General features: G+C 48.3%; 1 protein-coding gene across 2 annotated transcripts in view; it reads left to right on the plus strand.

Moving 5' to 3' along the window:
* The first annotated feature begins 4,416 nt into the window (after positions 1 to 4,416).
* The window catches only part of LOC119168605 (solute carrier family 52, riboflavin transporter, member 3-A), a 93,715-nt gene continuing 72,454 nt past the window's right edge, over positions 4,417 to 25,677 (plus strand). For both annotated transcript variants that reach the window (XM_075866096.1, XM_075866097.1), the window contains exon 1: positions 4,417 to 4,529. The gene's annotated coding sequence lies outside the window, so the exon portion shown is untranslated. The remainder of the gene's footprint in view (positions 4,530 to 25,677) is intronic.

The raw sequence follows: 25,677 nt of genomic DNA on the forward strand, positions 1-25,677 counted from the left end.
GAACTTCTTTATCTCATCCGCCCACCTAACTTTTGTTCTGTCCCTAACCCACTTGCCTTCTCTGGGAATCCAGTTAGTTACCCTTAATGACCAGCGGTTGTCCTGTCTATGCGCTACATGCCCGGCCCGTGTTAATTTCCTCTTCTTAATTTCAACCACGATATCCTTAACCCCCGTTTGTTCCCTAATCCACTCTGCTCTCTTCTTGTCTCTTAAGGTTACACCTACCATTTTTCTTTACATCGCTCGCTGCGTCATCCTCAATTTAAGCTGAACCCTTTTTGTTAGTCTCCAGGTTTCTGCTCCGTAGCTAAGTACCGGCAAGATACAGCTGTTATACACCTTCCTATTGAGGGATAGGGGCAATCTACCAATCATACTTTGAGAGGGCTTGCCAAATGTGCTCCACTCCATTCTTATTTTTCTAGTTACTTCAATCTTGTTTTCGGCTCCGCGGTTATTAGCTGCCCTAAGTACACATAATCTTTTACAACTTGAAGTGCACTATTGCATATTTCGAAGCGCTGTTTTCTTCCGAGATTGTTGTACATTACTCTCGTTTTCTGCAGAATAATTTTAAGGCGCACCTTTCTGCTCTGCTTGTCTGACTTCGTAATCATGAGTTGCAATTCTTGCCCTGAGCTACACAGCAATGCAAAGTCATCGGCGAAGCGCTGGTTACTAAGGTACTCTCCATACACTCTTATCCCTAGCTCTTTCCATTCTAGGAAAATTCCAGCTTACCCTGTTCTAACTACGCGAATTTATCAGGTGAGAGGCTTAGACACCTCGTTACAAACTCACAGGATTGGTCCCCTGTTTATCCGCCTAAGATTACTTGATAGAGAAGGCCATCTTTTTCTTCTCAGTCGATGTACTTATCCTACCCCGCAAGTCTGTGACTGTCAGCAGGGTTTTGGCGTGGGTGCGAACACGTGTTGCGTCGTGGTAGGGGGAAAGCACTGGTGTAGCTTAGGCGTGGGCTGGTGCTGGTGTGGCTTGAAGGGGGCCAGTGCCCTTTCCAATCCACACCTGCACCTGCCCACGGAGGCAGTGCGAAACTGATTTTGCAGTGCCTCCATGATGAGACCACATTGCACCAAGCTCGGATGTCATGCGATGACGTGATCACGTGAAGTCAAGTGATGTTTTGAGGACGTCACAATTTTGGCAATGTCTGACGTCGTATATGATGCCATCACGCGGTGGTTTTCTTCGATTACTCTACGTCGCCGACGCGGGACGCAAACGGTCGAGTTTCACGTTTGATGAGGCATCAAAGGTTTTCACCTAAAAACAAAAATTGACCGTTGGTGGTTTCGGCGTTCCGCAGCGTCGGCGTCAACAGGAGTGATGCAAAAAACATCGCATGATGGCGTCACCACACGACGCCATCGTGACATCACAGATCACCAGAATGTGCAAGGTCATCATACGGTTCCATGATCACGTCATGAGACGACATCGTCCCTTTGCAATGATTTTTTATCGTGTGCTCAGCCCACCAATCACGGAGGCCGAGCAGAACTAGGTGAGGTGCTGAAAGTTTGGAATGCCTCCAGTCATAAATCAGTGCAAAGCCACTTTAGCTGAAGAAAACATTTGCCGGGGGGGGTGGGGGAGGACCAAAAATTCACTGAACAAAACGAAACAGACGGCTGTCGCTTTCAGCTCGCCTTGGGTGAATGCATAAGAAACCCTGCGCATTTGTTTTTTTTTTTCTTTCGCTGTTACGTAGTGTTTATTTTGCTGTTTACTGCATGGTGATGTTTAATCGCATCTGCTTTTTATTAACCATAAACCTAGAGGCCTCACCTATTTTTCCCTAACGTATTGCTTTTTTTTTCATGTGTGAAGGCAAAGAGCACTAGCTGTAGTTTCATGATTATAAATACAAAAGCTACACTCTCCGTCAGTTTCTTTCAAATTGTTAGCTTATGTAAGCGCTGCTGTGGCCGTCTGTACTTTTCCCACACTGAATTTCTTTTAAAGTCATACCGACCATTAACAGCCTTGCACAGCAACGTTTTCTGGCTTAAACCATCTGTGCCCAGATAATTAGTGCTTATTAGCACCGTAAGAATGTTCACGCTGCGTCATTTTTTCTTCTGAATACGCCTGGGGCAAGTTCTTCAGATGTTTTGTCCTTGGCGCTTTTGGGAAAGATGACAGGAACAGTTGTATGTTTTGCGTAGCTTGGAGAGGCAGATCTATACAAACGAAAAATTACTAAATTAGTATAATCATCAACTGTATTACAACAAGAGAACACGAGAGTTGAAACAATAAAATAGAATATTGGGTGGGTTATGCACACTGACGCTCAATTCGCTGCATATTTCTTCCAATTGTTATCTAGCCATGACCTTTGGCACAGTGAGTTCCGAAACTCTTAATTTAATTTCCAACTCACAGTTGTGGAAAGAAGAACTACGCAGAGAGAGCAGGTTTTACGCTGCTTGAAAGCAAATACTGCATGCGAAGTGTCCGTTCAATGGACGTGCTGGTAGCTGATTTACTACTCTCAGCGTCCTAAGTGCCAACTTTCTCGCACGCAGCATTTGAAACAGGCAATTTTTATTCACATATACACAGCATAGTGGGGCTCGATTGCACTTATATGGGTGGAATTTCGACATTATCATTCGCGAAGTGCATGGTCTTGCACTGCGTATCGCGCGGAAGCATATCACGAGTGACAATCCCCGACATAAAGCACTAATAGTGAAGCAGCATGGTCATACTGACAATAAAACTATTGACAAAAGCTTTCACTACGCGGAAATGCGATCAACGAAGCACAGGGGACTCGCCTCGAAAGCCAAGAAAAATTTCCAATTCAATTGGCCTTTTCGCGTGTACGTGAGCAATTCCCCAAGTCTTTAATAAGTCAAGGATACTAGTGTTTCCTGACTGCACGTTGCTCTTGGTGGTGCCTCTTCTGTGAGTGCAGATTGAAACACGGGTATGAAGCGCGACATTCCCGCAATGATGCGTTCTTACGCCCGCGCGCTGTGGGATACGGGATGAGCCAACGCCTCCGCCAGCAGACGACACTCCACCGGCGCCTCGGTTACCCATAATGTTTTGCAGCCGCCGTAGGAAGGCGCGCGTTTATTTCTTGAAAAGCCCGATTCTCATTAGGTGGGTTTGTGTGTATATGCCCTTGGAAACGTTATCACTGGATGGCGTTAGTGTCTTTCATATAGTTGATGGATGGACACATGCATGGACGAACAGACTGACAGACACACACACATGCACGCACAGACGGACGGACAGACAGACAGACAGACAGACAGACAGACAGACAGACAGACAGACAGACATACGGATGGACACACATACACATGGATATGCAGAGAGACCTAGACAGACAGACAGACAGACAGACAGACAGACAGACAGACAGACAGACAGACAGACACACAGACAGACAGACAGACAGACAGACAGACAGACACGCGGACATGCAGACAGACGCTTCGCCCCAGTTATCATCATTCACTCCGTGGATGTGCTGTGATTTTGTTTGTGTTGATGCGTTTTATTGACGTGACGTATGAGCAATGAAACTTGAGTTGTTATTCAACGTCTTTCTCTGTGTTTTCTCGGTCCATCCTCACTAGTATAGGTGCTGTTTTCGCCACGGTAATAGCGAGTTCATATGTTTAAAGCTTATGCAGGTACTGTCTATTTATCATAAATATTCAAAGGGCCCTGGTGGTGCACTCAGTTGTTATAGAGATCACCGCAAGAGGCCGTCACTTGCCCACACGCGCGCACGCGATCGCACTGGGAAAGCCGCGTATTCAAATGAAAAAAAAAAGAAAAAGAGCTCAAGGTCAGGAGCAGCGCGTGACGCCTTTTGTTTGTCCCTCCCATTCCTTCCTGCTTAGCTTCCAGCGCTTTTGTCGGGACGAGAGAAGAGATAGTGCGATTGCAGCGTGTGACAAATTTTTGTAACTCTGCTCGTACTGGACGGATTCTTAAAAATTTTTGCGACGTTGAATTTGTGAGGCAATACGCTTTTCCAGTGAAATATTTAAATGGTTACTCAAAGCAGTGTATCAGGGCCCCTTTCCATGATGTCAAATTTTCTTCTCCTGCCTGCCCATTCAACAACAAAATACCGAAAGCTTTAACATTGAGGTGTTTTATCGGTGAATCCCTTCAGTAAAGATGTAATTATATGCTTATTTAGTAACTGCACATTTTGGGTGAACTGCACCGTTCGATCCGATGCCGACGCCTTCTCTGTATGTATAAAGAAGCGGTTCTTGATAATAGCACCCTTCAAACCACCTTATCGGCGTACGCACACAGCCGACGGCGACTCCTAAGTCAATACTGCCTTATCCTCCACCACATGTGGTCTTGCGCACACCAAGCGAAGGTCGTCAGACCGCTCGTATGCTTCTCTATATGTGACAACATGAACAAGGTGCCACCGGCGTTTCCCTTGGAGACTCCATCTGCAGATTGCAGACGCTGCCGATCCCTGCGATGTGAGCGTGACCTCCCTATACGTAAGTAACCCTTCAGTTTAGGAACTCGCCGTTATTGGTTTGCAATACGTCGCGATGTTTGAGGTGTTTAAAAGCAAGAAGGCTTACACGGAGTCTTGCGAGCAAGCTTCACCGCAGAGAATATTGCGTAGCACCGCCACGCTAAAGGACGCTAGTGCAATGGCAGACCACGGCTACCACTTTTGAATTAAACCTAAATAAAAAAAAGTCTACCAGTTCCACTTCGCGGACACCTATGAAGCAATAGAGCTGGTGATTTGCCTTCGTCAGGCTAACGCGTTTCTTTCTCTTGCGTTTCTGTGAAGCGTTTCTGACGCCATGCATCTTCTTGTAAGCGTTTTTTTTTTGTCCAACACCTTCTTACACTCAGCACTGTCTTCCTGCCATGACCGCCGTAGTGCGAGCTTGGATGAAGCTCGTGTTCCCGAGAAGCTCGGACCATTCTGCATAGCACCCCTAAGCAAGAACTTCATAGGCTGAGACTTAAGATTTACACTAAACATTGTTCCTTTGTTTAGCACTGAAGGAACCATCTCAGGAAAATAGACGTTCCCAAGAAAAGCTAAAACCATCGACATTCATGGTGGCTTGGTTTGCACACATACCCGTGTCACACGGGGGCATAACTTCCGTGAATTCCGCTTGACTCCCTCATTTTTACGTCAGCGGAGATAAGGTCCGTGTCACACTGTCTCCCTTACGTCAAAGAAGTTTAAGGAAGCTGAGGAAATACGGCCCGGTTCATTAGTGGCCGTATGATGTACACCATCTCCTGTAATCCTTCAGTTATAGAAAACACTGCAAAACACGGAACAGTCGCTGTGAACATAATAATAGGTGCTATCAATATTTTAAAATATATTTTCTTATTAAGACCTTTCCGTATTAAACAATGTATCCATATCACGCGCTCATCGAAAATTTTAAAAAAAAATACGTGAACGACTGCACGTACTTCCCCAAGCGATACCACGCGACGAGCCGCTGTGAATAAGTGTATTAAATTTTGCATTTTCAATAAGTGTATTGGAGTTCGTATACGCACCACTGGGTTTACGTTTGTGAATCTCGTTTTATTCGCCCTGCGGCACTTTTTGTTCTACTTCAACACTGCATACAGTCATGGCAATCAGTGAAGCGGGTTCTTCTGTCTTCACCGATTCCAGTAGTCCTGCTAGTAGCACAATCGAACCATTGTGAGAACCATCCTCGGTAAAGGCTTCGTGTACTGAACTGGATACATGTGCCCATCCAGTGTTGGCAAGAACAACGTATGGTGGTACCGCAACTTTAAAAAAATCAAAAGAACTCGCATTTTATTTGACGATCATGTCACGTGCATTGTATTTGACAACCACCACGTGCATACTAAACATGCACCAACACGAACGTGTTGTGTTGCCATCGCTCCTGTCAACATAACTGCTAACATGTTTCCAGGTTAACGTTTCTCTGACAAATGCTAGAGCAGCTGCTTTATATTTCGGTTTCACTGACTTATCGTTTTTATAATCATTCGCCCTATTGAAAAGTCTCTTAGTAAGTTTAAACGCTAAAACGCATCTTGCATGCATACGTAGCCGTAGCAGTGCAGCCCTGGTACGGCTTGCCGCCTTCGTGGATATTTCAAACTGTCTTCATTGATGACATGGAAGGGCACTTCACGCGGTTTAGTAAAGCAGTTGTCAGTCTATGCATCTCTCTCTCTATTTCCTATTTGGTCTCTCAGCTGTTGCCGCAGTGGCTGGCGCCTACCCGTGTGCGCCGTTAACTTCGTCGAAAGCCGTAAACATTTCCCGTCACGTACTGAAGCATGCAAACGCCTGCGCGAGCAGCTTTTGGCCTCTTACGTATACGTCCTGATGACGCCCCGACTCTGCTGGTCCTCTAATTGTATTTCCGTTCTGGGTATTCCAAGCTGTATGTTGAAGTGGTGCTAGCGGAGAGCTTGTTTTTGTGAACTTGTTTCTGCAAAAGCACGCGCCTGAGAAATTCACGTGTCATCAAGAACGAATACTAGAAGGAAAAGCGGGAATTATAGAGATATGGATCCTGGATAAATTTTGTAATCGTTTGACAAGTAATTGTTGCCTGGTTTAGTCGTCAATAGAGTCATCGCAATCGAATATTTTAGGGGCGAAGCGCCTTATAGCGGCATCCGTTTGTCCCTCGTAGCTGTTGTAGTAGTGTGTAACGAGTATAACATTTTGACCTCCAAGGTGGTGATGGTGAGAGACTTCTTCTGTGCGTTTTTGAACAATAAAAGATAGTGCTCAATGTACATGCCAATGGCTGCTAAGGGGGAATGAGAAACAGGAGAATTCGGCTTTTGGTTGATACGCACGCTGCGAGTTTTTATTGTTCAACAACGCACAGAAGACAAGAGAGGGTTGCTACGTTATAATCGCTGGGCGTAACCCCCTAGGTTTTAGAAAGGTTTAGCGAGCGTTGGGCCACAGTGCCATGAATACAGTGAACTAATACATTACGATGACCTCGACGTGGTTCAAGGTGGGAAGTAGACACGGAGCACAAGCTGTAAAAAAGTGTGCGTGTGTCTTGGAATGTCCGCTGGATGGCGGTGCTTCTATATGAGGAATATATGATGAAAAGATGCGAGATGGTGGTACTTGGAGTGTTGAATAGGTGGACGAACGGACACACAGGCAGATGCATGGACAAACGCACGGATGGCTGCACGGACGGATGGACGCATGGACGGATGCAGGAGTGGATGCATGTACGAAAGCCGGGACGGACGCACAGATGAACGTGTGGACGCACGAACAGACGTACGCACGAACGGGAGGATGGACGCACGGGCGGGTGAATTGACGCACAGGCGGTCACACAGACGCACGCATGTGTCGCGAGAGCAATGTTTCGCGGAAAACCTTGTTCTTTTACGGCTCACAAGCGGAGCAGTCAAGGTCGCCCCCGTTCGGGATTAGAAGGGGAAAGCTTACTCGGAAAAGCGTCTAGCAAGAGGCAGGTCAGGCGCCACAGTCTGAGTTTAAGCCATGGTTGGCAGGCACGCATGTCATTGAGAATGACATGGGGACGCGACCACTTGGCTGACCGAGACATAGTGGCGGCAGGTAAACGACCATATTCTCCCCCGCTGTTGTTAGGATGTCGGAGCGCCTAGCTGTCGCATGTACACCTGGTAAGCGCACGGAGCCTAATGGTGTACCCATCGCTCTTAAGGACGCTTCTAGGAAGCATCAATTAACGAAATAACTGTCGGGGCTCGAGCGTGAGAACGGCCGCCGACGGAAGTCAGCCGATGGAGGCAGCACGAGTAATGTTGGGCAGCACGGCCTGGCATGGGAGAGAGTGTCACGTGCGGAGAACCTATCCCTTTGCGTGTTTCATTGGGTGACGAGTTTTTTACAAATGTAGTGCCTTTTATGAAAGTGTTTCTGTTATTGGTTGTGATGATGCGAGTCCCAACATGTGATTGATTTTTGTGAAGACTCTTTGTTCGACCAAGGGTTAAAAAGAGGATGTTTGAATTTAAAAGGTGAGCGGAGTCGGGGTAAACAGCGGATCTCACCACCGGAGACCATGCCATGCAGGCCGAGGGGTATGCCACCATTTTCTATGTTTTGTCTTTGTGACCTAGTGCATTTTGTAAATTGAAGTTGTGTTAGCCAAATAAACCCCCAATGAGTGCTCCCCGAAATCATCGTGTTGACTTCTCATCGATTGCCTCCGCGGAGTTTCACCCACACTTATTCGTCCCCCTGGGCGTCCGATGCGCGTAACTTTGAACAACCCCGACGTTTCGCTACAAAGTGGTGGAGGTTGCTCGGTAACGATAGTCCCGCTCTGAAATTATGCCCCGAGTCAACAACAAATACCAGGAACCTACCTCTGACTGTTCTACTATGACGGAACCCCATACCTTCTTCTCTGCTATGTCTACCCCCCAAGCTAAACCATTCGTCGGACCACCAGTCTTTAGAGGCGCGCCGGAGGAATCTATTTCCGAGTGGCTACTTTGCTACGAACATGTAGCGTCGCTTAATAATTGGGACCAAGCCACGAAGGTGAAATTTCTATATCTGGCTTTAGACGGAGATGCGAAAAAGATGCCCCTAATACATGGGAAGAATGGGCGACGCTACTAAAAACGTCCTTTACGAGTCGCCACTCAGTCGAGATCGCCTATTTGCGGCTACAAAACCGCACTCAATTGCCGTCCGAAACCCCCGAGCAGTACTACTATGACGTCGTACAGCTGTGTGCAAGAGTGAACCCGTCTATGACGGAAGATGATCGGTTGCGGCACCTTATACGCGGTTTACGTCCGGATGTTCTGGAGAAAATGATAATCGCAAACCCGGAGAGCTGCACTGCATTCCTCCAAATTTTGCAACGCATAAATCTGGCAGCTTTGATGAGCCGTGTCTCGGGGCTACAACTGATTGGCATCCAGTATTTCACCGGATCCCAGTCGTGGATGCAAAACATCGCGCATCCCGTAGGGTTCGCCGCCGCAGCGACAGGGCACCCTCCTCCTACGTATTTCGCCACTTGCGCCGCGGCCGAATTGCGTTGCCCGCGGGAGGCTGCCGACCGCGAGAGAGACCTGAAAACGATTGCGGACTCGGTTGCCTTGCTGTCTGTCCGGCTAAAAGGCATCGAAGACGAGGTGCGTCGCCCCCCAATGCCTTGGCCTCAGAGAACTTCCCGTGCGAACGACGGGCGTCCCCGATGCCAGATTTGCCGCCGCATAGGTCACATAGCACAACAGTGCTGGCAGCGGTTCCGAGATGACAGGAACGATGAGGCTGAGCTCCAAGGCGATCAGAATGTGCAGCCTAATGCTTCGGGAAACGAGAACGGCCGGGCCTAGGGGGCCAGCCCGGCCGCCCCATCGGCACATTGTCGGAAAGTCAGCTTCTCACAGTCCTCACACGAGCCACGGTACAGAAACAAAACTTGTAATTGACACCGGCTCGTTCGTAAATGTCATCTCAGAAGAATTAGCTAACAAAATATGTGCTTCATTCAAATCGAGAAAAGACATATTCATCCGAGGAATTGACGGAGGCTTGCTCACCCCCAATGGTGAAGCTGAAATAAAACTTGAATTTGGCACCCCCAAAGTTCACGAGACGTTTTTAGTGGTCAAGGATTGCCCGTACGAGCTACTCGGTGGTCTTCCTTTTGGTCGAGCAGCCCGGCTTCTCATTGATTTCTCCAAAAAAGAGCTGCAACTAAACGGTGAAATTTTCCGGCTACGTATAGACTCAAGTGCCCCCGAACATAATGATGTACTTACAGTGCGGTGCCACGAGCAAATTCGCATTGAACCTCGCACAGAAGTCGCTATTGAAGTAAAGGTCGCAAGGGACGGAATTCACCTCGTCGAACCGAACAGCACGCTCAGAAACGGACTTCAGGTTGCACGCACAATAACGAGGATCGTGAATGGGAGAGGCCTCATTCGCATAGCTAATTCTACCATGTCGCCAGTAAACCTGCTCAGCGGAACAAAGCTTGGATTGGCTTCATCTATTCATGACGCACAGCTGGCAATCACGGCCCCCGAGAACGATCGAGTGCCTCAAGAGTTTGACATAGAGACTGGGGATCACCTACAGCCATCTGAGCGGGATGAACTGCTGTCGCTCATTGAGAAGTACCGCTATCTATTTACGAGCAGTGACAACCCCATCCGGCAGACTCATGTCGCAGAACATGTGATCGACACAGGCGATTCTCGACCAATTCATCAGCACCCATATCATCATTCCCCTTTTGAAAGACAACAGATTGAGCAACAAGTAGAAGAAATGCTGCGCGATGGGATAATTAGAGAGTCTCACAGTCCTTGGTCATCACCTGTCGTCCTCGTGAAGAAGCCAAATGGGACTTGGCGTTTCTGCGTCGATTTCCGCAGAGTCAATGAGGTCACTAAAAAAGATGTGCACCCACTGCCACGAATTTATGACATTCTCGACGTGCTACAGGGGTGAAAATACTTCACCACACTTGATCTAACATCAGGCTACTGGCAAGTGGGCATCAAGGAAGAAGATAAGCAAAAGACCGCATTTGCCTGTGGACCCGGCCTGTACGAATTCAATGTTGTCCCTTTCGGCCTGTGCAACGCTCCTGCCACATTCCAGAGAATGATTAACAAAGTCCTCAGTGGTCTTCTCTGGAGAGTTCGTTTGGCCTACTTGGACGACATCGTTATTTTCTCGAAGACTATGGCAACTCATTTGCAAGATTTGGAAAGTGTGTTTTTGGCTTTGGACGCGGCAAACTTACGACTGAAGTCCGAAAAATGCAGCTTCGCCCGCCAGGAGATTAAATATCTTGGACACATTCTCACAGGTCAAAGCATCCGGCCAGACCCAGACAAAGTAGCAGCGATCAAAAAATTCCCAAAGCCACGAAACAAAAAAGGTGTACAGAGCTTTCTCGGAATCTGTAACTACTATCGGCGATTCATCAAAGATTTCTCTCGCATTTCTCGACTTCTGACCAACTTAACCAAAAAGGATGTTCCTTTCGTCTGGGATGCGGCATGCGAAGTGGCCATGCAGTCCCTCAAAGAGAAGCTGATCACAGCCCCAGTTCTGCGTCAGTTTGAGCCGGGAAAGCCGATAGAGGTGCACACTGATGCCTGTGATTACGGCATTGGCACCGTGCTTGTACAGAAAATTGAAACTCAAGAGAGAGTCGTCGCCTATGCCAGCCGCCACCTTAACAAGGCTGAGATGAACTACAGTACAACTGAGAAAGAATACCTCGCCGTTGTGTACGCCTGCGGACAGTTTCGGCCATACGTCTTTGGTTCTAAGTTCACGGTCGTGACTGACCAAGCCAGCCTGGCTTGGCTAATGAAAGTAAGGAATCCGAACGGTCGTCTTATGCGATGGTCTCTGTTGCTTCGGAATTCGACATAACGTTGCGACACCGCCCTGGCCTTAAGAATGGAAACGCCGACACGCTTTCCCGCCTTCCTCATGATCCCGCACCTGTAAGCGAAGAAAACCCCTTACCGTTGCTGGTTCTGGATCAGGTGGATGTTGGAAAAAAGCAGAGGGCAGACCCATGGATGAAAGAATTCATGCAGCACATCGAGCACCCGGATGCGCCCGTTGTCAGGAAAACTAAAAGAACAGCACGGAGCTTTCGGTTGATCGACGGTGTACTGTATCGAAGAGCGAAAGGGTACAGGAGGATCGTGCTGCGCTCGTTGTCCCCAAGTGCTTGAGATCTGAGATTTTAAGGTACTGCCATGACGCCACCACGGCAGGCCACTTAGGTGTCAAGCGCACATGGGAGAAAGTTCGTTGCCGATATTTCTGGTCGAAGATGTTCTCGTACGTAAGCAAGTACGTTCTCTCCTGCCCCGACTGCCAGACACGAAAGCAACCACCGGGGAGGCCAGTCGGTTTCCTCCAACCGATCCCACCTGCATGTCGACCTTTTCAGCAGGTGGGCATGAACTTCATTGGGCCTTTCACTAAATCCAAAGCAGGGAACCGCTACATCGTCGTGATTACCGACTACCATACGAAATGGGTCGAGGCTGTCGCGTGTCAAGCGGCCACTGCCGCAGAAGCAGCAAGAGCTTTCGTCGAACAAATCGTCCTACGTCATGGTGCCCGGGAGAAAGTAATAAACGATCGTGGGCAGCACTTTGTCGCCAACTTGACCGAAGAAATATTCCGGCTCGTGGGTAGTGAGCATGCCACCACAACAGCATACCACCCACAGGCCAACGGCTTGTGCGAGCGTTTTAACAGCACGTTGGCTGACATGCTCAGCATGTACGTTTCCTCACACCACCGCGACTGGGATGAATTCCTACCGTACGTTCTTTTTGCATACAATTCTTCCACCCACGAGACGACTGGATTCACTTCCTTCTTTCTTCTTCACGGACATGAACCGACACTACCGGTGAATGGAGGGTCGGGCGCGCAACGCGGATTCGACTACACCCTGGATGCAATGAAAGTGGCCCGCAGGCTGCGGCAGGCTCGAAAAATAGTAAATGAACGGGAGAAGCGTCAGCAGGAGAAGAACAAGCGCAGCTATGATGCTAGGCGACGAAGTGTTGTTTATCATCAGGGCGACTTGGTGTACTTGTGGACTCCCTCCCGGGCGAAAGGGAAGACGACGAAGCTTCTTCACAAATATCAAGGACCTTTCAGTCTTGTGCGCCGGGTAGCCGAGAACAACTGGGAGGTGGTAGACCAAACTGGGAAAAAACGTGACGTTGTGAATGTGGCGCGTTTAAAGCCCTGCCACGTTCGATTGGCTCCGATGCCAACGACGCGGACGATGAGTCTGATGATAATCATGAGGTGCGCGATCTCGGTGGTGATGTGCGCGAGGGCAGTGCCATGAGAGATGACCACGGATTGCATCGAAGTGTTGTGCGCGAGTGCAGTGCAAGGAGAGATGACCGCGGATTGCATCGAAGTCTTCTAAGACACCGACTTCAGCACTGTACAAGCAGAACGAAGACCGTTGCGTACACTACGCTGGTCCGCCCCTTGCTCGAATATGCAGACGTTGTTTGGGACCCATACACAAAGACGGATTCAGCGATGCTCGAACGGGTACAAAAGAAAGCGCTGCGATTTATTCACAACGCATACAGCAGGCGAGTATCCGTGACAGAACTGGGCAGGCGTTCTGACCTACCAACACTAGAGTCCCGCCGTAAATTACATCGACTTAAAATATTACACAGCATAGTAATGGTTATTCAAAGCTTGACTTCAATACTTATCTCGAATTCAACATGTCACGCTCCACCCGGAACAAGCACAACAAAACAATCCTAATGCCTTTCACGAGAACAAACGCTCACCGTCTATCCTTTTTCCCGAGAGCGATAGCAGAATGGAACACTTTGCCACGCGACGTTACTAACTTAACTAATCAAAATGCTTTTTCAACGGCTATTCAAAATTGTGTATGATTGGAAGTGCTGGTCTTGTTCCCCTGTTCTATTGAACTAACGTATTTCACGTGTTATCTTGCTACCATGCCACAACGCACACTGCTTGTCTTTTTTTTGTGCAATATTTTTTATCTTTACATGGCAACATCCGATTAATTTTTTTTCTCACGCTTCCTGGTCAATGCGCGTAGTGTACTTTGTGTGTTTTGCATTAGACTAGCATCGCCGGTTTTATTGTATATTCATGTAGCTATTTGTAACGAGAATTACTGCTGCTTTGCGAATCGTGGGCCGTGTTACTGATTGCGTGCGCTTGTGTGTCGTGACAATCTGTAAGCTTACTGCATTATTGCTTCCCTGTGTACCGCGGACCGTGTTACTGGTCGCGTGTAAACTTTGTGTTCAAACTCTGCACTGTACCACTCCTGCCCTGGCTGCCAAAGGGTCGCTGGCAGTATTGAATAAATAAATAATAAATAAAGTGTTGTGCGCGAGTGCGGCTCCAATGGTGTTGTGCGCGAGCGCGGTTCGCGAGTGGGTCAGGAACTCTGTTTGCAACATTGTGTGCGAGGGACACAGACCAGTAATCCAGTACAGCAGTGCGAAAGCTACGACACGGACACTGAACTTTACTCGGGCTGGAAGACATTTTCAAGTAATAACAACGCACAACAGGATGTCAGTGCTTACGAAACGGACACTGAGTTGTATTGCAGTACCGACGAGTGAACCTATATATTTCTGTGCCCAATGATGTTGTTTAGTTCTTTTCATCTGTTGTTTTTATGTAATTTTTTAAGGCCTCTCACCTTTTATACACATGCATAAGTGTCTTTAAATAAGCATCTCACACACTTGTTGAATGCAAAACCTTTTTGTATAATTAGTCTATTTCTTGTCGTGTTTTGCAGATAAAACAAGTGGGACACTCTTTTTCGTAGGGGGGAGGTGTCGCGAGAGCAATGTTTCGCGGAAAACCTTGTTCTTTTACGGCTCACAAGCGGAGCAGTCAAGGTGGCCCCCGTTCGGGATTAGAAGGGGAAAGCTTACTCGGAAAAGCGTCTAGCAAGAGGCAGGTCAGGCGCCACCGTCTGAGTTTAAGCCATTAATGGCAGGCACGCGTGTCATTGAGAATGACATGGGGACGCGACCACTTGGCTGACCGAGGCATAGTGGCGGCAGGTAAACGACCATATTTTCCCCCGCTGTTGTGAGGATGTCGGGGCACCTCGCTGTCGCATGTACACCTGGTAAGCGCACGGAGCCTAATGATGTACCCATCGCTCTTAAAGACGCTTCTAGGAAGCAACAATTAACGAAAGAACTGACGGGGCTCGAGCGTGAGAACGGCCGCCGACGGAAGTCGGCCGATGGAGGCAGCACGAGTAATGTTGGGCAGCACGGCCTGGCATGGGAGAGAGTGTCACGTGCGGAGAACCTATCCCTTTGCGTGTTTCATTGGGTGACGAGGTTTTTACAAATGTAGTGCCTTTTATAAAAGTGTTTCTGTGATTGGTTGTGATGATGCGAGTCCCAACATGTGATTGGTTTTTGTGAAGACTCTTTGTTCGACCAAGGGTTAAAAAGAGGATGTTTGAATTTAAAAGGTGAGCGGAGTCGGGGTAAACAGCGGATCTCACCACCGGAGACCATGCCATGCAGGCCGAGGGGTATGCCACCATTTTCTATGTTTTGTCTTTGTGACCTAGTGCATTTTGTAAATTGAAGTTGTGTTAGCCAAATAAACCCCCAATGAGTGCTCCCCGAAATCATCGAGTTGACTTCTCATCGATTGCCTCCGCAGAGTTTCACCCACACTTATTCGTCTCCCTGGTCGTCCGATGCGCCTAACTTTGAACAACCCCGACGTTTCGCTACACATGGATGAACGGAAACAAGAACGAATGGACGGACAGAGGCTTCGCCCCACCATCCATCATTCACTCCGTGGATATGCTGCCATTTTTTATTGGTTAGTCTACTGACCTAGAAATAAAAATAGAAATGTTTTTTTTTCTTTCAACGTAAATCAGCACATTTGTAGAACAATAGAAGCCGATTATAAATCCCAGTAGAAACGTATTCGATAGTTTGATAGGCGAAAGTAGGATGAAAAATAAAAATGTCTAAAGGTTTGAAAAACGTGTTAGTGATTTCGGTAAATATTGGGTACTAAAGGCGACTAGTGAACCGTGAAACGACTTCCAGCACGGACCCAGGAAAGACAGAATAGCGAGAGAAGAGGCTTAAAACAATACGCATTATTCAATAAGGAATGTCAAAACGAAACTGTATACTTCTGAATGAAACACCCAATAACAAAGTAAAGAAGATGTTCTTGAAATATGTAAAAAAATAACTGCATCATGGTAAAGCACACTAATGACGAGAAGGAGGGAAAAAATAACTAATATTCGTATCTGTAATTCAGGCTATCGGAATATATCCAGCACTGCAGTTTAGGCAGCAGTTCGCTTGGTGCGCGCAAAAAAAAGAGGCACTAAGTAAATACACGACGTTGGTTAGGCATCCATGACCCTGCTGTTCAACCCTTTTTAAATATGATAGTCTTTCTTGGGGACCTTTGACGAGAAAACTTTGGTCTGTCTGTCTGTCTGTCTGTCTGTCTGTCTGTCTGTCTGTCTGTCTGTCTGTCTGTCTGTCTGTCTGTCTGTCTGTCTGTCTGTCTGTCTGTCTGTCTGTCTGTCTGTCTGTGCGTGTGTCTGTCTGTACATTAGTTTGTTTGTCTGCCCTAACGATACCTCAAACGGCACCAAGCGGCCAACCCCATCCGCAACACCCACGAATATTGCTCAAGGTTCAGCGTTCATATATAGTTGCGTGATTGTCAATTAAAAAGCAATTATTGCTAATATCTGAGGCACCATAACAACACTTCGAAGTGTGGTATGTCTGCCTTGATACCAGAAAAGGCACACACAAGTAACTCTGAGGAATGTAGCGTTTATCGCGCTGCGGGCTAGGTGGTTGAGTAGCTTGCGGACGCGTCTGCATCAGCTCCGCCAACTGACGTTGTTCAACTGAGTCCGATGTGCTTTCCCTCCGAGATATCTACTGGAGCAACTCCGGCAAGTTTCAAGGAACACCTGGATACCTCATTAATCACGGTAGGTCCACTGGAACCTCTTTTGTGGGTCCTTTCTCCGACACCAAGGGTTAGGCCTATTTGTGCTTATACACGGTATCGGGCGCCACAGCGCGGAAAGGCGGAACGCGCGGCCGCTTGTTCGGCCGGCCCCCGAGGAGGCCATGCCTCATGAGGCTATGGTAGAAGGAGAGCAAATCCCCAAAGAGGAAGCCGAGTCCAACGGCTTGATTACCGCCCACAGAAAGCGGAATGCGGATAAAAGCCGCTTCAAGCACGAGACGCACTCGGCTAGGCAAACTGGAGCCCACGTTGGCCCCGCTAAAGCCAGCCAGCTCAGAAAGGTTGCCGCAGCCTCCAGGCTACCGCGCCTGCCCACATCGCACTTTCGAGTGGTCGTCCGGCCGGGGGGATGGCTGGACGTGCGAACATGCGGTCAGTTAAATGTTACGCAAGCCATTTTAATGGCTGCCAGGCTGCCCCCAGCGGCAGCCGAGGAGGATATTGTGTGTGTGAACCCCATGCAGAATATCTTCGTTATAAGCACACTCTCCGAATCGAATGCCAATGCATACTGCAAAGTGCAGGAAATATTCTTGAAAGATAAAAAGCACTCTATCTCGGCTTACATTACACCTCCGGGAAATACCTGTAGAGGTGTGGTCAAAGGCATCGACACCGATCTGGCTGAACCTGCACTGCAAGGCCTTTTTGTCACACCCAGAAACCCGATGGTGCTCGGAGTCAGGCGCATAAAGGAGACCCCTACCGTGATTGTACTGTTCAACGGCATGAAAGTGCCCAACTATGTTCACTGCGGCCCCAACATGCTACGCTGTACACTGTACAAGAGGCAAATCGACACTTGCCGTAACTGCGGCCGAATCGGCCACAGGCGCGATGTCTGCCCTAGACCGACTGAAAAAGTGTGTGAAAAGTGCGGGACTTCAATCATCGCAAACGGACACGAATGTGTGCAACCGAAGTGCGCGCTATGCGGAGACGCTCATCTCACCGGTGACCGTACCTGCAAAAACAGATACCAAGTTCCCTACGTTGTAAGAAGGCGACGTAGAAAAAGAAGGAAAGGCGGTCACAAGACGAAGAACGCTACGAGCAACGCCGGAGACCGGCAAATCGCCGCTCCTACCAAGCCACCAGCTGCGGCTGCTCCAAGGAACGCCGCCACGGAACGCTCTCGGAGTTCCCGGGGTGGCTTCAACTCGCAACCTACCTGGGCGGACAAGGTAGCCGGAACAGGTGAGGCCCATGCCCCCGCGCAGCCAGGGCAACTGTCACAGCAAACGCGAGACAAAATACAATCACTAGAGCGCGAGAATGCGTCTCTTCGACAGGAATTAGCTGATATTATGTCAATCTTGCAAGAAATGCAGCAGCGAAAGCACGCGTCTAGCGATCAAGCTACCGCAGCCACAGCGTCCGTCAACAGAGGTGCGAAACGCAGGGCAGGCCCTGAGCTCATGGACAAAGAGGCGCTTAACGTCTCAAGCATCCGAACACTGCTTGAAAAGCTAAGAAATGGCGTTATTACTGAAATTACTCCTATCAGGCTCCAACTGACCGAGCACACCGCGAGGCTTCAAATTTTAGAATCATACAGGCAGCACGCACTGCTTGGTACACCCCCTTCGAGTCAGTAAAATGGATATAGCAAGCAATCTAGTAATCTGGCAATGGAATTGTGTCAGCTTCCGCAAAAGAAAGGCAGCACTGCAACACTTTCTTAGCTTTGCTACCGAAAGGCCATCAGTAATCCTCCTCCAGAAAACGCTCATCGATGTCATCGCTCTTCGTCACTATCGTGCAGAAGCGTACTTCAAGGAGGGCAAGAGGGGTGTAGCGACACTCGTCTCAAAGCATCTCGCCTATTTACGTCATGACGTTAGGCCGGACTTAAAAATTAAACACATCATGATCAAGCTCATCCCGAACGCTAAACTTAAGCAATCTGTTTTTATTTTAAACGTTTACAGCTCACCAGCCGACAGAAAAGAGACGTTTCATGCTCTTTTCCACAAAGTGTGTAAAATTGCAGGTGATCGAACGTTCATCATAGCAGGGGACTTCAACGCACATCATCAAGATTGGGGCTATATCAAGGATACCGCAAAAAGCAAAGCCCTCGCAGCACAGATCATAGCTTGTGGTCTCACATTGGTCACCGATCCACGATACCCCACCAGGATAGGAATATCGGTCAGCAGAGATACCACACCAGATTCGAGCATGGTTAGGAATGCAGAGGAACCTATATGGACTAACTTACAAGAGAATCTTAGTAGTGATCACTACATTACCAGTCTCGCGATAAGAATCTCGTCACCCTCGCTCAGAAAATTTCACGTCACAGATTGGGACCTTTTTTAGAGCTATCAGAAAGCAAGACGTGAATAAATACAACTCGTTAAACGAATTAATCAGTCACCTCAAAGAAGACGTTGCTGCTTCCACGAAGGAAGTGAAGACAGAAAGAGAGATAGAGCGCATGGATAGTCGATTAGCCCACCTTCTGGAGGCTAAAAACGCGGTGCAGGCTCAATGGAAAACGGAGAAACTAAACTGACGCCTACGCAAAAAAATTGCTGAACTTAATAGGCAGATAGATGAGCATAGTGAAACGCTAGCTCGACAGCAATGGGATGAAGTATGCAATGCCGTAGACGGGCAAATGAGGAGTGGTGCGAAGTGGAACCTCCTCAAACATCTACTGGGAGATAAACAATCCAAAACCAATCAGCAGCTTACAATTGACAGGCTTATCCACAACCTAAAGGACTCTGGCCTGACAGAGACATAAATTATCGATGAGCTCGCCTCGAGATATCTTTGCACAGAACCCGCCACACACAATGACTACCCTCCTGCTTTGCCAGAGAACGGAACAGACCCTCTTAGTTCCCCATTCATGTGCACAGAGGTACGAGAGGTTCTATATGAGCTCAACGGCAGATCAGCTCCGGGTCCCGATGGGATCAGTAATAAACTCTTAAAGAATTTACCTGACGAGGATATCGAGCTTCTAACGAATAAAATCAACGAGGTGTGGGAGACCGGCGAGGTTCCAATAGAGTGGCGCGACGCGACCGTCATCCTCATTCCGAAGCCGGGGAAACCCCTAGAGATTGGCTCGCTCCGGCCGATATCTCTCACTTCATGTGTAGGGAAGGTCGTTGAGCACGTTATCCTCAAGCGGGCCACTAAATTTGCTGAAGAAAGGAATCTCTTCCCATTTAATCTAATTGGATTCAGGCCGTCTATGTCAACGCAGAATGTAATGTTGCTTTTAAAACACAAGATCATTGGCAGGGTCTCCAGAGACACCAGACCTGTTCTGGCACTTGACCTGGAAAAGGCCTTTGACAAGGTCACTCTCACATACTTCATTTCATTAAAGAAGCGGATATAGGAGAACATTTTTCTTAAGAACAGAAAAGCTACCATTCGCCAAGGATCTATCGGCTCGAAGACGTTTGATCTTGGACCCAGAGGCACTCTACAAGGGGCAGTGCTATCCCCATTTCTATTTAAGTTATCGCTAAGAGCACTTTCACACAGTCTGGCCGAGATTCAAAGTCTCGGTCACGCGCCTTCTACGCTGACAACATCACCGTCTGGTGCGAGGGAGGTAGTGATGGGCAAATTGAAGAGCGATTACAAACAGCGATCAGGGTTGTCGAAGATTTTCTTCACAAGGCAGGACTCTGCTTGTCGGCTAATAAATCGGAACTGCTCCTTTACCGGCCAACAATCGGTGCAAAGAAAGGAAGCTTCCCTGATATCATGATCACCACAATGAACGGCTCTATTATTCCGATCGTAAAGAAAGTTAGAATCATCGGTATGTTCCTGGAGGAGGATGGCAGTAACGCCTACACGTTAGAACGCATCGCAGCCAAAGCCGATTCCATGACAAAATTAATCACGAGGGTGGCCAGCAAACGAGGGGGGTTATCCGAGGAGAACCTTTGTAGACTCTTTCACGCCTTCCTAATGAGCCACATCAACTACATCACCCTGGCCCACAAGTGGAGCAGGAGAGATGAAGCCCGATTAGAATCAATAATTCGCAAGAACATAAAAAAGGTACTGGGTCTCCCACAGAGCACCAGTACAGAACATCTATTGGCGCTAGGTGTCCACAACACCTTCAGCGAAATAGTAGAGGCACAACGGGTCGCCCAAGTTGCAAGACTGGCTTCCACGGAGGCTGGCAGACAGTTACTAGTGCATATTGGTATACGGTCTCCATTGCCAGACAGAGGGAGTGCGCGCTCCCTATAAAAGTCAGGGAAATGTATACAGTATCTCAGGTACCTAGAAACATGCACCCCCAATACAACTGCGGCAGACGCAAAGCAAGGACCAGAGCCCTTCTTCAAACAGCGGCTACGATTGAGGACAATGTCGCCTTCGTTGACGCAGCGCAATACGCAGCTTCCAATCACTTTGTTTCAGCAGCTACGTCGTTACGGGGAAAGCTGCTGACATCACTTACACTAAAAAATTCGGATGCTGACAAAGCCGAACAGGTGGCAGTGGCCATTGCCATGGCCACAACGAACCGTACTACTATTTACACGGACTCGCGAGCCGCCAGTAGAGCATTTATGAAAGGCTTGGTGTGCAAAGAAGCCGCGCGCGTTCTCTATGCTGCATGTTGGACAGGCAAAAAGCCTATAATTTGGTTCCCTGGTCATGTGGGCAGTGATGCTCACGAAACCATCCCAAACGCCAACGAACTTGCACACTCCCAGGCGCGAGGTCTCACACACCGCGCCGGAAGTGGGCACTTGGAGGCTGAGGGAGAACAGTGGTAAAGAGACCCTCTTCTCACTTTCAACGAGGTCTGTAAGCACTATCAGCTAGGGCGTAGGAAGTTTCCGCTTCCACACCCACATCTAAACAGACCACAGGCAATCACCCTACGAATGTTACAAACAAACACGTATCCATGTCCGTTTACTTGGTCAAGATTCGTAGACGGAATAGACCCACGCTGTCCGCGCTGTGGTCATCTGAGGTGCACCCTCCAGCACATGCTGTGGCAGTGTCACGACTTGCACGGGGGCTCAGGGTCTCCCTCCACTAAGGAAGACTGGCTACAGCTTATCACCAGCTCCGCAAAGGACCAGCAGCTAAGGGCTGTCCAGAGAGCCCGCGAAGTCGCCGAGAGCTTTACCTCCTGGTGCCATCGTGGGTGGGGTCCCCAGACGGTACCCCCTGGCGGGGGCATTCTCGTCTTCTCAGGACCAAATAAAGTTCTTTGACTGACTGACTGACTGATCGCGCTGCGCTGACAGTGAAACGCGATGCTCAAAAAGGTGTTTCCAACGCTTTGCTACGACGTCACGTTGGTGGCATCTGCCCGTCGCTTTGCGTTCTACACCTTACCACCTCCGAGACTGGCGCGCATCTTTCTCCGCGGGCTGCACGCCTTCGTTTTCGAAGATAACTGCCAGATGGCGCTTGTGTCTAATGCGCCTCGGTGTGCTCGTACACCTCCTCTACATGCTCGAGGCACTCTAATGCAGTGCCTCCAGAATACCATTCACCGACTTTCTCTCGTAGAACATCAAATAAACGTTTTGTTCACTCTCTCCAGACGCAAGACTATCGTCTTTCAACTACTTTTGTGGTGTACCATGCAGATTTCGAACCAATTTTAGGGATGAAGCTGCTTAAAGCGGCACCCGATCGTCCCTCGTAGTCGTAGTCGTAGTGTGTAACCAGTGTTAAATTTTGACTTGCAAGGTGGTGCCGGTGGGAGATTTCCCCTGTGATTTGTTGAAGGATAAAAAGTTCGCAGCGTGCGCGTTAACTAAAAGCCGAATGCTTCTGTCTCTCACTCCCTATTAGCAGCTATTGGCATGTACATTGAGCACTATCTGACAAGAAAGGGTTGCCACGTTATACTCGCAGGGTGTAACCTCCTTAGTTTTTTTGAAAGGTTTAGCGATCGTTAAGCCGCAGTGCCATGAATACAATCAACTAGTATATACCATGAACTCAAGGTGGTTAATTATGGGAAGCAGATACGAAGCGCAAGCCGTAAGAAAGTAAAAGCCGAATTCTCCTGTCTCTCATTTCCCATTAGCAGCCGTTGGCATGTACATTGAGCACTATCTGACAGGAAAAGGTTCCTACGTTATACTCGCCGGGTGTAACCTTCTTCGTTTTAGAAGGGTTTAGTGAGCGTTGGGCCGCAGTGCCATGAATACAGTGAACTAGTATATACCATGAACTCGAGGTGGTTAGAGGTGGCAAGTAGACCCGAAGCGCAAGCCGTAAAAAATTGTACGTGTGCCACCTCTCGTTTATTTCTTGGAATGTCCGCTGGGTGGCGGTGCTTCTATATGGGGAATATATGATAAAAGATGCGAGATCGTGGTACTTGGAGTGTTGAATAGATGGACGAATGAACACACAGACAGATGCATGGATAGATGCATGAACGGACGCAGGGGCGGATGCATGGACGTACGCAGGGACGGACGCATGAACAGACGCACGCTCGGACAGGCGGATGAACGCATGGATGGTCACACAGACGGACGCATGGACGGACGGAAGCAGGAACGAATGAATGGACGAATGCTTCGCCCCACTCTTCATCATTCACTCCGTGAATATGCTGCCATTTTTTTAACTAAGTGCTTGTTCTAGTACGCCAAGAATGGCGAATTCGTTTGCTTACTGACTCTTGGCAAATTTTACCGATTCTTTTGAAGCAAAATAACATCGGAATAAGCTCTACGCCGCCACTCTTGTTGGAAGATTAGTTGACCCAACTCTCAGTCTTCGCGTCAAACGGCTCTCATGCAGTGCTGTCAATGAAAAACTCACAGATGCGTGAAGAGACGCTAAAGTAATCGTCGGCGCCATTGGCGTCAGCACGAACCAGTGCAATAACTTGCGTGGGCAGAGATCACTTCATGGTAATGTCTTGAAGGCGTCGCTGATTGACAGAAATAATGACGTCATGTTTGGTCACGTCACTTAAAATGCTTTTAATACAGAATAAGCTAAGAAGAACAGGTGTCTTAGGGTAAAATTTTCAGAAGCATCATGAAACCCTAAAATTAACTTTCAGCTAAGTTGGCGCCAGCACAAACTATTCAAAATAGACTCGATCACCGACATGTTCATCATGTGCGAGATCGCGATAATTTTTTACGTCTTTTTGACGTCAGCTTCTGCGCCAGACATCATTTGGCAATGCATTCGGATATTGAGAAAAGAACTTTGCTCCACTCACTTGAGCACTTTGCGAAATTTTATGTACAAGTCACTTTTCTTCACAAACCCCTCATTCGACAGAAACCGCTTGTCCTGGTTATTTGTAGCGGCTTTTTCTGGTAGTGCATTACTGTGAAATGAGCTCTTAATGACTCGACCAGTTGGCTATCCTGTGAAAGGAGGTCACTTTCACGTTCAAATAATCTATGGGTAATGGGTCAGGAACCAAGTGACGCGCTCCTACTTATATTTAAATGCGAATCATTTCTCAGCGAAATTCGGCGATTTTTAGCGTATCTATCTATCTATCTATCTATCTATCCATCTATCTATCTATCTATCTATCTATCTATCTATCTATCTAGCCGCCTGCGACATTTAGCTTTCCCGGCCGTTTCAATAATGGTATCGATACTAAACTTAGTACGGCATAACATGACTGTATTAGGAACATACATGCCTAGTCATAACATAAAAATCATGATATGTATGTCATGAATGTCATGATTTACAATTCATGGTTCCGCAGCTTTTGCGGTGGTTTTGTTCACATGGAATGTTGCAAAACTGGTGTGGCATGGCATGATTGCATGGCGAACACAAGCGACAGACGCTAACATTAAAATCATCACATGCGTGTCATGTAACAACATGAATACGTGCCACACTTATGATGCGCTCGCGGCCGTGTCGCTAGCGTCGCATATACCAAATTTGGCATTACGGGACATGAATGGATGATGAAGGTATGATACTGGTGCAAACATGATAAAAATGAAATGCGTGTTATCTAACAGCATGACTACATGCCACACTGATGATGCGCTCGCGGCGGTTTCACTAGCTTCACGTATGCCAAATTTGGTATTGCGTGACGCCAATGAATGACAAAGGTATGTGACTAGTGCAAACATGATAATCGTGAGATGCGTGTCATGTGAGAACATGACTACATGTCACAGTTAAGGCACCAATACATTTCGACATTACGCGGTGCGCGTGCTTGCCGGCATTCATTTCGTCGCGTCACGCTGGCCTTGCCGCGCGAAGCGCCGGTCCTGCCATATACTCGCAGGCGCGCACCGCGCTGCGTTGCTTGGACGCACGAGCGTTTTAGCGCATCCCGCATCCATCCGTCACGAAAAAAAGAGAGTTTTAGTACTGCAGAATGGTGCTACGTACGCATTACGCAAGCGCCTTGCGTTACGTGGCGTCATTTGACACTAATCGGCTTTTAGTACGCCGTAGTACCCGCGTACGTAACGAGCGTGAAGCGTGTTGCGCCATCTGGTAGATCAAAATAAAAGCACGTGTTGTTGACAGCCAATGTGAGCCAATCCAAGTGTTATAGCCAGATTATGGCTATTTTAAGCCACAGAGCCGGTCAGTGCTTGCCTTCGATGCCACCATTTTGCAAAACGAAGTCTCGCGCTGTCGCGAACTTATTCGAGAGCGGCGCGATCCTCATACGTACGCACGCACGCATCTCATGCGTGCGTACGTAGCGGCTGCGTACGTATTGCGATACGTGCGCGTTGCGGTCTGCGCATGCGCACTACGCAGAACGTGGCGTCCTTACGTACGCAACGCCGCCACGTACGCAGCGTACGCAGAACTAAAACTCTCTAAAATGGCAGCATATCCACGGAGTGAATGATGGAGAGTGGGGCAAAGAATTCGTCCGTCCATTCGTTCTTGCTTCCGTCCGCCCATGCGTCCGTCAGTGTGACCGTCCATGCGTCCATCAGCCTGTCCGTGCGTGCGTCTGTTCGTGCATCCGTCCCTGCGTTCGTCCATGCAGTCGCCCCTGCGTCCGTTCATGCGTCCATCCATGCATCTGTCTA

This window comes from Rhipicephalus microplus, chromosome 6 (genome assembly GCF_043290135.1).
Source record: "Rhipicephalus microplus isolate Deutch F79 chromosome 6, USDA_Rmic, whole genome shotgun sequence".
Lineage (NCBI taxonomy): Eukaryota > Metazoa > Arthropoda > Arachnida > Ixodida > Ixodidae > Rhipicephalus > Rhipicephalus microplus.